This window comes from Cyprinus carpio, chromosome A14 (assembly GCF_018340385.1).
Source record: "Cyprinus carpio isolate SPL01 chromosome A14, ASM1834038v1, whole genome shotgun sequence".
NCBI classification, from domain to species: Eukaryota; Metazoa; Chordata; class Actinopteri; order Cypriniformes; family Cyprinidae; genus Cyprinus; species Cyprinus carpio.
The window spans coordinates 2,837,409-2,849,311 of record NC_056585.1 but is presented as its reverse complement, the minus strand read 5'-3'; positions in this window follow the sequence as shown (position 1 = coordinate 2,849,311).

The following is an 11,903-nucleotide window of genomic DNA, read 5'->3' as shown; positions in this document are numbered from 1 at the left end:
CTGCTGCACAGTGTGCTGCTAAATTAAATACATCACACGAATCAAGTGTACGCCGTGGGGACATGATACAAGAATGCACACAAGTTAACAGGACAGAGGCAGATGTATCTTCAAGTGCAGACATACAATATGCACGTCCTCAAGTTAATGGCGATGTGGAAATTGTGGGTCCACTAGGCACTCATCACGTGCCCCTGACTGCCCTGCACGGGGACAAACATGCCGACGCTATCAAAAGTTGAACCACTTTGCATGCCATTATTCACTCAATAAATACCAATTCAGCAGGGTTTTCTACATGCGCTGTTACTATAGCAGATTCCTGTATTTCACTGCTACTGGACACAGGGGGTAAAGTCTCACTACTCAATATGGCTACTTATGAACGTTTCCTGACACACTTGCCCCTTCAGCCACCTTCTCTGAATCTGTTTGGATATGGAAGTTCTGCAATTGATGTTATCGGCCTTGTACATGCGCCTGTCCAGTATGGCAACAAGGTCCTACCCGACTTCCCTTTTCACATTACACACCATGGCAACATTATTCTTGGATTGGACCTGTTTATTAGTCTGGGCTTTTCTCTGCTGGACAATAAGGGGGCTCAAATTCTGACTTTCAGCTGTCCCTTTCAACATGAATGGCCAACATTGTTTGAAGGCCTTGGCTGCCTAGCTGCGTTCACTCATCAGCCTCTTTTGGATCCTACAGTTAAACCAGTCATTCAGCCACTTCGCCGCATTCCGCTGGCATTGCGTGAGGACGTCACAGCAGAACTTGTGAAACTGCAAGCAGAGGGCATCATCCATGGGTGTCTAATCTGACAGTGGCTAAGAAAAAATCTGGTGGACTAAGAGTTTGTGTGGACTTAAGGTCCATCAGTAAAGCAGTAATCCCAGATCGCTACCCTCTGCCATCAATCGAAGAGCTGACTACACACGTTCATGGCTCAACCATTTTTTCCAAACTTGACCTCCGTCAAGGCTATCTCCAGGTTCCCCTCCACCCAGACAGCAGAAATCTTACTGCATTCGTTACGCACTCTGGCGTATTTCGTTACACAAGGATTCCTTTTGGACTCTAGGACCCTAGCTGTTTTCAAAAAATCATGTCCACTATACTGGCTGGTGTCCCTGGCACTGCCATCTACCTTGATGACATCATTGTCCATGCCCCGAATGCAGTGATTCATGAACAGCGCTTAAGGGCTACTTTTGCTGCACTCAGTCAACACAATTTGACACTTAACATGGAGAAATGCTTATTTGCAGTACCAGAGGTTGACTTTGTTGGTTTTCATGTTTCAGCCTGTCACCATTGCACTCCAATATTGAGGCTATACATCAGGTGCCGGAGCCTTCATCCGTAGCACAGGTTGCATTGTTTCTAGGTATGACAACATACTATATGTGTTTTCTACCTCAGTACTCCACAATTACGTACCCTCTCCGCCAACTGCTCAAAAAGGATGCTCCATGGACCTGGTCTTCAGCCTGTTCTGATGCTGTGCGCACACTTAAAGAACTGTTGACAAGCCCACCTGTCTTGGCACACTTCAGTCTTGACTGCCCCACACTGGTCACTTGTGATGCTTCAGCTACTGCTGCTGGCACTGTTCTTTCACAAATCCAGAATGGCATCGAACGGCCCGTGGCTTTTGCTTCTCGCGCATTCAGCCTGACTGAACAAAAGTACTCAACTGGAGAGAGGGAGGCTCTGGCTTGTGTATGGGCCTGCGAGCGCTGGCATGCCTACCTTTATGGCCGAAAATTTACCCTTCGGACTGATCACCAAGCCCTCAGTGCACTTATGTCTCCTTCTGGGTCTGGTCACAAACCACTGCTCATGTACCGTTGGACTGACCACCTCCAGCAGTATGACTTTACAATACAATACACCTCAGGCAGAGATAATGTGGTGGCTGATTTGCTGTCCCGTTCTGTGTCATCGCCCATTGCCTTCTGTCAGGTGGCTGAGGATGGGGACCTTATTCATTTAGTGCATGCACCCCTGACAGCCTTTGTGTCCTTGGAGAAACTCACAGCGGAGTCTGCTGCTGATTCCACACTATCTGCGGTCCATGAGTATGTCCTGAATGGCTGGCCAACTCAAGTGGCAACAGATATCCAGTCATATGCCAGAGTGAAACACAAATTGTCATGCTGGAATGACACATGCTTGGCTCGTGGACACTGCGCCATTATTCCTGCTAGACTCAGAGGACAAGTGCTGACCATGGCGCATGAGGGCCATCTCAGCATAGTCAGACTAAAGCAGCCCTGTAGGGATCTTGTATGGTGGCCGGGGTTGGACAAAGACATTGAACAGCTTGTTCGGGATTGTGCTCCATGTCTTGTAAGTGGGAAAACAGGCTCACCAGTCCCGTCGCCACTAGGGTCTTTGCCTTGGCCAACTCGACCCTGGGACCACATTCAGCTGGACATCTGTGGGGAACTCCATGACGTGCCTCATCATTTGCGCTTCCTTGTAGTAGTTTATGATCTACATTCAAAGTGGCCAGAGGTTACATCTGTGGGCTTGGTCACATCCAGTTCCATCATTGACTTTCTGGAGTTGCTCTTTGCCTGCTGGGGCCTGCCAAGGACTTTGACGACAGACAATGGCCCCCAACTAGTGTCTGCTGAGATGTTACCAGCTACATCCAAAGCAAAGGCATCAAACACATTCAAACAGCTTACTATCACCCACAGTCGAATGGGGGCGTAGAAAGATTCAATCAGTCACTAAAAAATGGTCTGAGAGCCCACTTAGCACAAGGCTGCTCTTTCAATGAGGCCTTGTCTCAGACTCTTCTACACTACAGAGGAGCTCAGCATGCCACCACTGGGGTGTCGCCAGCAAAACTGATGCTGGGGCGAGAGCTAGAGTTACCCCTGCATAGACTTTGCCCTCCTACTTCTCATGATGGAAATCCTGTGGTGAAAGCCAGGGTACGTAAACAACAGCTCAAAGCACGGGGCAGATTCGACGCAAAGAAAAAGGCCCGGATTCCAAGAATCTTCCCAATGGACTGGATGCGGGTTCAGCGGCCACACCAGAAAAACAAGCTCCACACTTTCTGGTCACAGCCCCAGCAGGTGCAAAAGCAGTTAGGTCCAGTTACATTCCAGCTATCTGATGGTTCCCGTTGGCATGCCAGTCGGCTTAGGAATGTACCGTGCCCTTCTGGTGCTGATCACACCCAAGACACTGTGCTCCCTTGCTCTCTGCTCAGTTCTTCATACCCTCTTCCCCCAGCACAGCATCCAGTGACTCTGCAAGCAACATCCCTACCACCATCTGAACCATCGCAAAGCAGGCCTACCAGATCGCACACTCGGCCTGCTCGCTTTCAGGATTACTTAACGTTCTTTCACACTTAGTTCACTGGGAGGGGAGGGGAAATGTTGCATGCTTAGTTAGATTTATAATCTGGTGTTTAATTAAAGTTATGTATTTGTTACATTGATAAGATATAAAGAGCGCTGGTCACTTTAAGAGTTTGGAATGGACAGTGACGTTGAGGCTAGAATGTTTTCACGCAGTCAGTGATGTGAGTGTTGAGTTGATGGAGTTCAGTAAGGTTGATGAGAACAATAAAAAGTAAAATAAGTTTAAGTACGAGTCCTCTTTACAGACATAACAGTTTTAACACCCCCCTTTTGATTTTTTTATATATATTTTTTATTTATTTATTTATTTTGCTTTTTTTTTTTTTTTTTTTTTTTATTTTTGTCTACCACTTTTATGTAATAAAATTATTATATTCAATAGGATATACATATGAAGATGTTGCATTATTTGTCTACCAGATAATACCTGAATGACAAGATGAATCTAGTGTCTTAAAATCCTGTAAAAGCTAAGGATATTCAGTGAAAATAGTTTGCAGTGTTTTACAAATAACTGATACATATGCATAAAACACATTTCTTTCTTGGCAAGTTGCGAAAGCTGGCATTGTTCATTGGTCAGGCATCGACCAATAAAATGTCTTCATTCACACCAAAGCCACGCCCCCAGATCTGCTCTCTCACATCTGCATTTACAAGTGCACAAGTGAGTTTTGCAACAGGAATACCGCAAAAGGAGTAGCAAAAGTGAGAGCGCTAGGATTTGAACTTGTACTGCCAGATCTGAGAGGTTGTAAGTGCCGACTTGACGTTGTGCAGCGAAATGAAGTAAAGTGCAAAAGTAAATATATACACTGTAAAAAATGTACTGTAGAATTTACAGGATTTTACTGGCAAAAAAGTTGCCAATAAAATCCTGTAAAAATTATGTTAATTGCTGTAAAATGGATTACAGTACATTACTGCAAAGCAAATTACAGTTAATTGTTGTATGTGAAATACAGTAATTTGTAGTATTTTTTACAGTAACATTGAATTAAACTTGTAGTTTATTTTACAGCAATATTTTGTAATTTCACTAAAATACAGTATTTACCTGGCAACAAAAGTTGCCAATAAAATCCTGTAAATATATTTTACAGCATTCTTTTGTAATTTCATTAAATTACAGTATTTACCTGGCAACTAAAGTTGCCAATAAAATCCTGTAAATACCCCTTAATCCAAGATGATGTTGTATTAATTTAACAATGAAACTGCTATAAAGAACATTTTTAACAGTAAACTATAAAATACTGATATAAATGCATTATCATGAGCTCTATCTTAATACATTTACAAATTAATAAAAACCAAGTCAATGATGTTGCAAATAAGTATTTATTAAAACTGGCAGAAAGACATTGCAAGGCTTTTACTGGTAAAATAAAATTTTCAGTCTTTCAACAGTTAAAATATTTTCATAAAAATAACATAGCATCACAAAATAACTACAAATACCTGTTAAAAAAATAAGCCATATTCAGAGTAGAACATTAACTTTCTATAATAATGAAGGTCAATCAACAGAATTTGTATAATTTTGTTTTAAAGAAAAGGATTAAAATAAAATGCTGGAATCAACATTAAATCACAAATTCTGTTGTTTGAGCTTATGTTCTATAAAATTAAGAATATTCCTGCAAAATTCCAAACCCGTAAAAGGTTCGTCCGTCTTCGGAACACAATTTAAGATATTTTAGATGCAACCGGGAGGCTTGAGACTGTGCCATAGACTGCCAAATAAATAACAGTGTCAAGGTCCAGTGGTTCAACCGTAACGTTATGAAGCGACAACAATACTTTTTGTATGCAAAGAAAACAAAAATAATGACTTTATTGAACAATTCGTCTCCTCTGCGTCAGCGTAGCGCCATTTTGGATAGTATCTGCTGGACACAAACTGCATACGTGGTTCTGTGTCAGCTAGGTCACATGGATACGTTTTCTTTGTTTATTTACGCTTTGTTTTGAACGAAAACAGCGTATCCATGTGGTGCAGCTGACATAATAAAAAATAACGACTTATTTTTGTACTAATTATTTTTGTTTTCTTTGCATACAAAAAGTATTCTCGTAGCTTCGTAAAATTACAGTTGAACCACTGATGGCAGATGAACTATTTTGACAATGCTTTTCATACTTTTCTGGGCTTAGACATTGTTAATTGTTTGGCAGTCAGTGGGACAGTCTCAAGCCTCCCGGTTCTCATCCAAAATATCTTAAATTGTGTTCTGAAGATGAACAAAGCTTTTACGGGTTTGGAACGGCATGGGGGTAAGTGATTAATGAATACATTTTCATTATGGGGTGGAGTAACCCTTTAAACTAAATAAGTAACCTTTTTCGCGAATGAAATTACTCAAGTAAAACATGTTACCTTTGAAAAAACTCAAGTGTGCAAAAGATGCCTGCTCCCGGGACGCCAGACTGAAGTTGTAATAAGACTGCAAATCTATCCACAAAGTTGAGGTAGGAATTCACAACCATCTGACCCTCAAATAGTCAAATGCCACTGGGTGCACCTGAAATGAATAAATATAAGCAATAATGTAACCTACAATGCAGTATTTCAATATAAAATGTAATCTAAATTACAAGTTTATCAAATGATTTAAAGAATTAATACATTACCTAATTTAATCAGTCTTGAAGCATCAAACATTTCTCCACATCAGCTGCTATTCTTTGCACCTACAAGAAATAAAGAAAATAATCTTGTGGTTTCTTTAAAGAATTAACATAAATGACACCAAAATTAACACCCCAAAAGGCATATATTTTAAAATAAACAAACTCTTACATTTTATCAAAAATTAAATTATAATTACATTGTAAAACTGTACCACCAATCAAATTAAATAATTTACAGTGCAAAATTACAACTGTGTTATGACATTAATGTTTTACATTATTTTGAAAATACAATTAATAAATTTGGAAAAATGCAATGATACTTTTTAAACGTGAAACTAAACCGCCATTAGGTGGCAGCAAATAACTTAGTAAGTGAGTCAATTGAGTCATTCATTGTACCGATCCATTCAAAATGCTGAATCATTCAGCAAAAACACCGCTGAGTTTTGATTTGAGGATGAGCAAAATAGTTTTGATTTTATCTTTGTTTGGAACTATTTTCGTTGGTGAAATAGAATAACAGTCAATATTTGTGTTGTTTATTGAACTATGTATTTGCAGTCGTGATACTCAGCAAAACAGCTCACTTGCTACTATAAACTCAAATAAACTCAACAGTTGAACATTTACCTCCTGTATTTTCCGTGAATTTATGTGTGCCGTTAAGCTTGTTTTGATGTTGAATGAAACCTTAATATAATCAGAATCAGTCTCGCGTGTCGATGCTTCCTTAGTCTTTTTTTTTCTGGGTGTTTTTTTTTTCCAGTCGGGCATATAAAGATGTCTTTCATTTAAAAAATGGCTCAGACGAGCTTTAATGTCGAGTACAACTACAGAATATACACAATTACTCATGTACATGTAGTTACTAATTATAGTAAGGCGTCACGTCAGTATGGGACAGTTGAACACATTTAAACAAATGAAATTTCACATATTTTGCTGTTCGTCAGTTATTTCGACAGATAACGTTAGTAGCTATGACAATCGTTCTCATTGGGCTTTATGATAAAATTTAGGTAAACACTACTTTAAATGCTCTCAATAAGAAAATTTAACTTCCAAAAATCGAAAATTTGTCCTAACTATGCTATGATAGCAATTCCCAGTTTACTGCACATTAGTTAACATGGCCACTTGTCTAAATGTCATGATAGGAGGCTATTGTGACATGATATCGCTTATACATTAACTTAAATACATATAAAAGGATATATTTATTAAGTATAATTAAGTGAACTTACCAGGAATTATGAATAAAGCCTCTTCAATCGTTCTCGTGCTGCTCCAGTCGGCTGGATTTCAGATTTGAATGATGCACGCGCCATCCCATAATGCCACACTACAGTAAGTTAGTGTAAAAAGCAGGAGCTACAGTGACGACACCTGCTTCTTGTAAATGAATTACAGTTCACGTGCAAATATACTGTTAACAACTGTAATACCTTATTTGACCCATAATGCATTGCGAATTACAGCTGCATCTTGTAAAATGTTTAAACAGTAATATTCTGTAAAATTTTGCTGATTGATTTTTTTTCTCCTACAGGTGACGTGCAGGGCTCCGTAGATCATCGTCCATATCGCTGTTTATATTACTCTTGCGTTACCAAGGCAACGACTGACGCATTTGTATTGCATTCCAAAGAGCTCCTTCAGTGGAAAATGAACGTATCCGTTCTTGACTGGTCCGGATCGGCACATAATGGAACGGCTAAGCAAAGAGAACCGTTCGGCCAGATAGTGGGAAAGCTGCTTATATATGAATCAGTGACTAGTCATTCATAACCTCTGATTAGATCTCCTTCAAACAAATACAGTATTGCCGTCTAGGGGATTACTGGCTACTGTTAGAACGTGTCTGAAAATGAGCAGTGCTTTGTCAGGGCGTTAATTAGTTAGTTATTAGTTTGCATACTAGCCTACTTTATTTAATTGTGCATTGAAATGTCAGTGTTTCTTAATGTATTTTGGCATTTCTTGCCATCATTAGAGATTAATTTATTGTCATTGCCCTGGACATAGACTGTTGTCAAGTATCTATTGCATGCTACTTTTCAAAGTGTGGACCAATGTCATGGGTGTTGCTAGTTCATCTCAGCCCCCCTAAAAATTCTGATTAGCTCCATAATTTGTACACAAATTCGTGTTAACATTATTCCCCTTTAAAACTTTTAATATGTGTATGAAAGGCTCCTAGAGAAATTAGGTCTTTTATTGAGGGACTCCTATTATGATAGTTTGTAGAGCGTATTTCCAGATACATCCAGTAGGAGGCATTATTGTACAAGTTTGCTGCCTGCTGCCTGCTTGTAATTATTACTGAGAAAACAGCAGCTTCGCACTTAAGTTATTCCGTTTGGTGTTTCAGAGTGTTAGTTCATGACCATAAAGTACGTTTTCTTCAATTTCCGTATGTACTAAATGTGTTTGTAGTGTATTATTTAACATTGTAGTTTACACTTGCATGTATGGACATGTAATGATTCACGTGTGATCGTTCGATAGATAAACAAGATATGATGTGTAATTTCTGCTAAATACAGAGTTAGCTCAGTACGTTTCCAAGACTTCGAAGTGCAGTATGTAGGTGGCAGAGCTGTAACTGAACATACTATCTCACCCCCTGGGAGGTACCGGCCCGTTTGACACCTCTCCAGTCATCGTGGCACAATCCTAATTACCTCTGTGATGATGCTGCTCTTCACACAGGCCCTCGGTTGAGATCACCAAGCTTCAGTTCTACAGAGCGCAGTGAAAACCTACCTCAGTCATTCATGTCAGCCCAGAGACCCTGAGCCTGAGTACTATAATGAACTACAAGCCATTCGCAGAGAGAATGCACAGCTGCTGCAGACACACCAAGCTTTCCATGATGACATGATGGAGTTGAAAGCAGTTAGTACTGAGTTCAAAGAACTTGTTAAAGATGCTCAAGCCCTGAGAGCAGAGCTCAGTCCAAGTAAAAGCCATGATAGTCCTCCAGTGCGATCAGACCCCAAATGCCATTCAGTCCTTCCTGCCATGTAAACCAGACAGAGCAGGCCACACCAGCTGATGATAAAGAGTGGCCTGAGCTTCCACCCTGGCCTGAGCCCGAGTTAGAACTGAGAAGGGGTATGGAGACTTTAAAGTTATCAAAACCCAGCACAGCTACCTACCAACGAGAGGTACCGAGGTACTCGAAGGCCTCCAAGTCTCAATCTTCCCAAGCATATCTGCCTCCTCAGTATTATTCTCAAAGTCCAGATGTGCTACCTCCACCACCAACAGATGAGCTGTTATCCTCAACTACACAGTCCTTATATCGAAAACCTTCACAGGGCCAAATCCCAGTTTCCTCTCCCCGACGTGGAGCCATGCCAGCTCAGTCGAGTCATCTAAGACCTGCAGTAGAATCCAACATACCACATTTTACCCACACCCCAGGGTCAGAGTGTGTCTATAGAAGGCCTACCCCTACTATCCCCAAGTTCAGCCGGCCAGATCCAAGCGAGTTCACCAGACTTCTAATTGCTTTAGAGAATTTGCTTCCTCCAGATGGGACTGAACTCTTTAAATATCAACTACTGGTGGACCATTTAAAGTTGGATGAAGCTAAGCTGATTGCAGATGCCTTTCTGAACTCCCCTACCCCATTTACTGACACCATGGTGGCCCTCCATGAGAAGTTTGGTCGGCCCCACCAACTAGCATTGAGAAAAATTGCCAGTGTTCTGGAAGCCCCTGATGTAAGGCGTGGGGATACTGTTGCATTCCAGAGGTTCGCTCTTCAGGTACAGTCGTTGGTGGGTTTGTTGAAGACTTTAGGACCTGAAGGTGACATTGAACTGAATTGTGGGTCACATGTTTCACGTCTTGTGAGTAAACTTCCTTCTGAGCAACGAGTTGAGTTCTGCCGTCACTTGTTCTGGGCAAACTGGAACTGTACCTACTCTGCATGACCTCTCAAACTGGCTCCGCTATGAAGCTTGGTGCCATGACTTTGATGTTGAGATTGCCTCACGAGGAGTTCAAGACCATCAGACTTCTCGACCTGTACAGAGTAAAAGAACTGTAGCGGTTCTTCATGGAGTTGGAGAGGCTCACAATTTAACTCCCCTGTCCCCTCAGAAGGGTACTACTCAAAAGACCAAGTCAAGTGAAATAAAACGGTTCTGCCCATTCTGTGATAGCACAGAGCATTATTTGAGTCAATGCAAAGCATTTGCTAAACTTACCACTGATCAGGCCATAGACTGGATTCGAGATAATAATCGTTGCAACCTGTGTCAAGGCAAACACCTTCGACCAATACACAGTGTAAACGTCAGATCTTCCCAAGAGGATATAGTTAGTATTGAGAAGACCTGCCTTACCAATTCCTCTCCAGACAGATTTTACCTGGACAAACCAATTGTTGGGAACCGTGTCATGCTTAAGGTAGTACCTATACATGTTCATTATGAAGACCGCACTTTAGATACATTTGCACTTCTGGATGACGGCTCTGAGAGGACCATCTCGCTCCCAACTGCTGCCAAAGCCCTCGGTATACAGGGTACACCTGAAGAACTCTCCTTGCACACTGTTCGACAAGACATTGAAGTTCTTCATGGGTCATCTATCTCCTTTCAAGTATCCTCAACCCACAAGCCTCAAATCCTTTACAAAATTGAACATGCCTTCACTGCAGATCACCTCAATTTGTCACAACAGTCTTATCCTGTGGATCAGCTGCAGAAGAAGTATCACCACTTACGTGGTCTTCCCATCCTGCCGATCAAAGATGTTCAGTCTCTACTTCTGTTCGGGTCAGATCAGCCCCATCTCATTACCCTGTTTGAACCTGTCAGATTAGGTTCTCCAGGTGGACCTGCTGCTGTCCTCACACTCTTGGGATGGACCTTCCAGGGCTCTGCATCATTCATGGGGCGGCCTGCATCCTCCCAACAATGCCTGCTGACATCAGTCCTTCCACCTCAAGATGAGCTCTTCAAGAATGTCCAAAGACTCTGGCAGATAGAAGCTGTTCCACACAGGGATGAGAAAGAGGTGACTCAATCTAAACAAGATCAGGAGGCTTTAAAGTTATTCGAAACCAAGACTATCCGCAAAGAAATGAACGGCATTCTTCGACTGGCAACACCCTTGTTACAGCAGAAAGATATGCCTCAGTTGCATGCCCCTAAGGAGTCAGTGATGCCTAACCTGCGCAGTATTGAGAAACGTTTGTTGAAGGATACGGTGAAAGCAGAGACCTACAGAGCCGAGATGGAGAAGCTCAAGCAGAAAGGAGCTGTCCAGGAAGTAAATAAAGAGACAACAGACTCTGACGAATGTTGGTATATACCTCACCACATTGTCAGTCATAAGGGGAAATATCGTGTTGTTTTCAACTGTTCCCACCAATATCATGGGCAGAGTCTCAACCAGTATCTGCTACCTGGCCCTACACTTGGCGCATCATTGTTTAGGTTGTTTAGATTTAGGGAGCATCCAGTCGCAGTAAGTGGTGGCATCAAGGCGATGTTCCATCAGGTCTGCCTCCTTCCTGAAGATCGTCCCCTACTGCGTTTCCTCTGGCTTGATCTGAAAGTGGAGGAGCCCCCTAAAGTTTTCGAACTTCAGAGTCTGCCTTCAGAGTCTGACCACCCCTGAAGCGGCAAGGTACTTGGTTGATTGATTGAGAGAGATGCTTTCTACAGCTGGATTTGAGATAAGACAGTGGGCCAGCAATGTTCCCGGGGTTCTGAGTCACTTTCCCACAGAAGCTCAAGCTGAGAGCTTGGAACTTTGGTTAGCTCAAGACAAGACAGACATATCAGAGTCAACCTTAGGTCTAAACTGGAACTGGCAGACTGATAGTCTGTCATTCAAGAGCCAACCTGTCGT